Raw genomic sequence first — 6,000 nt, 5'->3', positions numbered from 1 at the left:
AGAGGTATGAGCTGAGCATTAATCCTATTAGATTCCTGCTATTGCATTGTCGCGTTCATGTATCCCATAGAATTTCAAATTTATTGAGACGCAACATAAACTCTAAAAGATTTCTTTTGGGCTCAACATACATATATATTTTTTGCAACTCTGCACTATAATATCTATTTTATACTTGCCTTTTTGGTATCGTAACGGCCTACTTTTGATTATGATTCATAATGCAACTAATTTCGGTTGCATTATGAATCATAATGCGATTGTTTGGTTGGGAACCTGAGTTTCCACGGTAAGAGCTAGAAATATTGTGACGATTGTGACTGTTATAGCACGGCTTGCTTGATTAAAATTCCGTAGGATGGAACACGTAGGCGCTCTTATTCAGTTATGGGGAAGCACGATGATACTGATTGGATAAATTATATTAATGCGTTTTTTTGTCATTGCGAAAAATGTTGTATACAACTCGTTGCAAAACTCGATTTTTACAGCACTCATCATATTTATCCAACTCGACAAGCCTCGTTGGATAAATGTATGACTCGTGCTGTAAAAATCTTCATTTTGCAATTCATTGCATAAATAACTATTTAAATATGCTTGATATGATTAATTTGTGAGCGTGAGATTACTTATGGTACTCAGACCCTAGTCGACGAAAAACCTAATCCTCCTATGAGGAAAATGCAAAAAGGGGGTGTTCTTATACTAAATCCCTTACTTACCTTACCGATCAGGCTAAGGCCGGGGTGGCCTCTGCTGTACATAGTAGCCTCCTCCATTCCACTCGGTCCATGGCTGTTTGTCTCCAGTTCCGCACTCTGCGTAGGGTCCGCAGATCGTCCTCCACTTGGTCGACCCACCTAGCTCGCTGCGCTCCATGTCTTCTTGTACTAAATCCCACACAAATTTAAATAGCAATGCGGAATGCGAAGACACAACTAATCCATCTCAAATTTTGCATAGTTATTATATGGACGCTAAGAGCAATCAAAAAAGCTTTGTTCCGGGTTGATGCGATCAAATTTCAATTTTCCCATACAACGTTAATCCACTCTAGTAGATACCCAAGCTGCACACTAAAGTGGCCCACACTTATATGAAAACCAAACATTTCGAAAAATGTCAAGTCTTACCTCCTGAATCAGTAATTTGGAATCCCAGAATCTACGTTCAAAATTTAAGCAAAATCGATTAAGCCTAAGGGGGCGCTCAAAACGCTTGAAGTTTGTATGGAAAAACTTGGCCAAATGTATGCAGAAATTTTAAGTTTTCGAATTTTGCCGCTAGGTGGCGCCGTAAGCGTTCAATAATCATTTCTTTTGGTATTATTGTAGGTGACTATATGCCAAACAACTTTGTCGAAGACTGCAAAGTGATCCAACGTCTGTGAAAAAAGTTATACCTTAGGTAAAGTGAGGCGAGCATCATTGTTGTTTTTCCTGTACACGCACGCTGGGGCAGGACTGAAAATACACGGACAAAACCTCTAGGTCGTCGAGATGTCGAGATCCACACTTGGTGTCTTCAGAGAAATATTTCTATGAGCAAGGTCGATATTCTGAACGGTAGCATATTTTTCTTACGTTATTCGCATAAAAGTCCTATAAGTCATTTTGCCATCTTTCATTTTAGCGATATGGCGTCTTCGGCAAAGTTGTTCGGCTATTTATGCCTAAAAAGTTTACCGAACACGTAAAATCTCCAAAGCCTACTATTCTTGAGATATTAGCCGTTTTATAAAATATCTACCTGAAATCGAGATTTTTCATTAAATTACGTTAGTAAACAAATTTATTGTCCGTTTTCGAGTTATAATAATGAAAAATACTAAAATAAAACATATGTCAAACAAATTATTTGAAAAAAAAAAACAAAATCTGCATTGATTTTTTATAGAAAGTTCCTGAAAATTACGCCAAATGTATATAGGACGTTCTTGCAGTCATGCAAGTTCGGGCAAGTTTTTTCATCAGTGATCACCTAAAAAATACATAAGCTTTCACGTATTTTTTTTTCACCGACATGATTTTTGATGATTTTTTTTTAAAATAGCGTTCAAAGTTTACTGTTTTGTGTGATATATTACTACGTTGTATGATGCTAAGTGAACCATAAGAAGTATAGATGAAATCTAGACACAGGTTTAGTTATTTTTAAACTTCAAACAAATTGTAAAATACAAAAATGTCCGAAACGCCAATAAAAGTGAGTTTTAAGATCATTGAACACACAAAAAAAAAATATTTTAAATAACATTATATAACGATAATGATAAATAAAACCAAGGCTAAATGTTATTTATGTGCATCCCTCAGGGCCCGAGGGAAACCAGAAAAGGAAGACATTAGAGATGTGTTGGGTTAACTCGATCTTGAGAATATGAAGCTTGTGTACGACTTCTTGAAACAAGCTGAAGTTTTCGTTTGATACCCTCGTCTTGTTGATTCACTTGTCCACCTCGTGTCTACGTTTGATACCCGAACTTGTTGTTCCAATTGTCCACCTTTTGTCCCTCCGAAAATCGTTTGTTTGGATCGTTAAAGGTTGATTGTCCACTCTACGTATGACCAGCAGCAATACATCACGCCATGCTGTCACGTGTCAACGAAAAACCCCCATCATCCTATCCTTTCCTCAAATATTTTTGTTCCCGCCAACCTCGACCAAACCGCGAGTTTTACGGTTCACCAAAACTAACATAGATTATAAGTCAAAAACATGAAATTGTAAAAAGTTTTAACTGAATTCGGCTACGTTATGCCTGTTGGCGCATGAGCCCTCAATAAATGATTAAGTACACGCAGAAAAAAGCATGGTAAAATCAAAAATATTTCAGGTAAACTCAGGTAAACTCAAATAAATTGTCAATTTGTTCTGGCAACAAATATAAAACTGTTTGGAGCAAATCGAACGTCACATTTGAAGCAAATTCAATCCATTTTTGAAACAAACATGCATCTTCTGACAGGTTATGTTAGAAACAAATGTAAATTTTTTTGTTTTTTTGTGGCAGGTCGGCCCTACGGAAATATTTGTTTTCCAATTAAATTTACAAAGACATTTCCTTCTCTAGGAAAACCCACTTCCCGCGTGGCACTTTCAATGCCAACATCATGTAGATAACATACGCTCCCGAAATCAATGGGATTTCGTGGAAACTTTTGGTGAAACTTGACTTTTTTGCAAGAGGAAATCTTGTTTGGTGCTGCAGCTGGAACTTGTTTGTTTTGTTTATGATCTCGACGGCGGAACGGGGGGCTCTTCAATGGGTATTGTAGAAATCAATATGTAATTGAGTTAGTTTTAAAAATTAATATTTTAATTTTAAATATTTTATTAGTTTACCGAATAAACATGAATATTTTTGTTTAAAACGAACGAAATTTGTCTCCGTAAAAAAAAATAAATGTTGAAAATTTGATAACGTATGCTCTAATTGATTTGGATTATTTGTGCCTAAATAGTAAATATGTATTACAGAGAAGTATTTTTGTCATGCATATAAAAATGTGATTTACTATCTAACACTCCCGTGCAAAAGTTTGGGGTCACCCCCTCAAAAACATGGAAATGTTTTTCGGTCATATCTCAGTCATCTTTCATTTAATCCACTCGTTCTTAGACTCTATCGAAAGATAAAGAGTTAGATTTGATTCGTAGGTACTTTTCACCAGTTTCATATGAATTTTTTTAAAAAAGTTTACCTAAACTTACAAGTTTTTCCTAAATCTGTACGAGGAATTGTTTTCCGTGTAATTCAAAATTGGGTCGACCAAATTTTAAAATTAAAGTTGCATTAGAACCCTATTTCTATCCTCTTTGAGAGTCATTCATTAGATTTTAGCGGAAAAAAATCATAACATAATTTAAATTATCGAGTTAGGTTTACAAGTCACCGTGCAAAAGTTTGGGGTCACCCCTTAGTATGCTGCATCGTGCAAAAGTTTGGGGTCACCTTCCAAATCAAGTCTGAGTCGGATTTTTGTTCAAATCGTAATTTTTTTGGTGCAACTTCAATTCTTTCTTTGATAGTTGAATGGCAAGATACAGAAATGGTTATGAAATGTTCTTAAACTAAGTTCTAGACCGGTGATTCCCAAAGTATCGCCCCCCAGGGGGCGACAATCAGGCCGAAGGGGGCGTAAATTTGAAATACCAAATTTGGGGGGCGAAAATACTAAATAAGGGGGCGATTTTTTTTTAAATAATTGAGAAACATCAAAAATATTGAAATACAAGTTCAGAATGTCAACTGAATCATTAAAACTCCCTGACATTTCAAAATTTTTTGTTTATAGGATTTTTTTTTATCTGTATTAACGAGATTTTTAGCCCTAGGCTAGTTCATCTCGGGACCCATGCTTTACTTCCCTTCCGAAGGAAGAACTCACATTTTGCGAGTTTGTCGGGAGTGGGATTCGATCCCAGGTCCTCGGCGTGATATTTGAAAATGTTTCGTGGATTTGAAAATGTTTCGAGACCAACTAAATTTTACAGTATTTTTGATGTTTATGTGAATTTTTTGGCAAAATTCCAAGAAAAAAAGGCTGCTACACGACTTTCCGAAAGAATTCCTAATGATTCAAGAGATCCAATAAATGAGAAACTCCTAGGCAATCATGAATTTCAGTTATGAAAGGAAGAACAAAACTTTCTTATTAAGTAAAAAATAAGAAAATTTTGTTCTTAATTTATATGAGGTTTTTTTATTGAAACTTCAATCAAAAACATGACGTTTAAGATGCATCTAGAACACTTTTCGGATGAAGGTCATCACATATTGTTTGAAAATATATCAAAGAAGCTTTCAGGAGAAATTTCAAACATTGCTAGTGATTGAAGCTTTTTGAAAATTTTCCACAAATACAGCGTTGAATTCTCTCAAAAGCGAATAATAGCTGCATGTCTGCATATCTACTTATTTGACAACACAAATTTCTACAATTTATGGGAGCTGAATTGACACACATCCCAGGCTTTTCATAATTTTCAATTACTGAGCAAAGCTGACTACATTTGAAAATATACAAATAAGGGGCCCAGATGCAAAGGAATATAGGTGGCCATTTTGTCAATTTTGAACTAAGCTTATTAGAAAATTCTTCAAATTTCAAGCTCCCAGTAAATTTTTTAAGATTATTTTTACGTTGATCAGAAAAATTAAAATAAATCGAGAAAAAATGGGTCGATTTTGAAATTCCATACATTTATTCGAGTTGTAATTTTTGCATCAACGATATTTTTGTAATTGTTTTTCAATTTCTCACCAGTCCTATTCGAGTACTTATGACTAAACATTTCGGGTGTTGAAGAACCCCCTTTTAGAATATTGGTGAAACATCTGGTTGAGTTTAACGAGTGTTCGTAAATGTTCACAGTCCGTTCTATTTTGCTCGATTTTGTTCAAAACTATGTATAGCACAAACATGATTTCAAGATGCACTGTTTTTACATGCAATAATGCAGTTTTTCTTTCAAATGCAGACAATCAACGCATGTACAATATCATGTCTTAATAATAAATTAACAGATCCCCTGAGGAAGGCCGAGTCCAATGGCCGAAACGTCGGAATTAAACAAGTAGCACTTGTCTTGATTTTACGCTAGACTGAAAAGCCACCCAAAAACAATTCATTCTACAGTTGAACCTAATTCAAAAGCATTTGCATTACAATACAACTCAATGAAAATGAGAGCGATACTAATTTAGGCACATTTAATATCAGTGTTACCATAACAGTGTCAAATAGTGGGCTATTAACGGCTCCCGGTTAGCAAATTTTTAGCCTTTTATCATAGTAAATTTCAATCTAGGGGGGGGGGCGAAAATATTTTTCTCAAGCTCCAAGGGGGCGATACCTCCTAAAAGTTTGGGAAACACTGTTCTAGACTAAGTTAAGGTACAAAATGGTATATAAAGTCCATACTAAATCAGCTAAGTTTGTTATATAAAGTGCGAAAGAGGATAGAAGTGAGATAAAAATGGCTAATTCGTGA

Source organism: Aedes albopictus, chromosome 1, assembly GCF_035046485.1.
Source record: "Aedes albopictus strain Foshan chromosome 1, AalbF5, whole genome shotgun sequence".
Lineage (NCBI taxonomy): Eukaryota > Metazoa > Arthropoda > Insecta > Diptera > Culicidae > Aedes > Aedes albopictus.
This window is presented reverse-complemented; position numbering follows the sequence as displayed.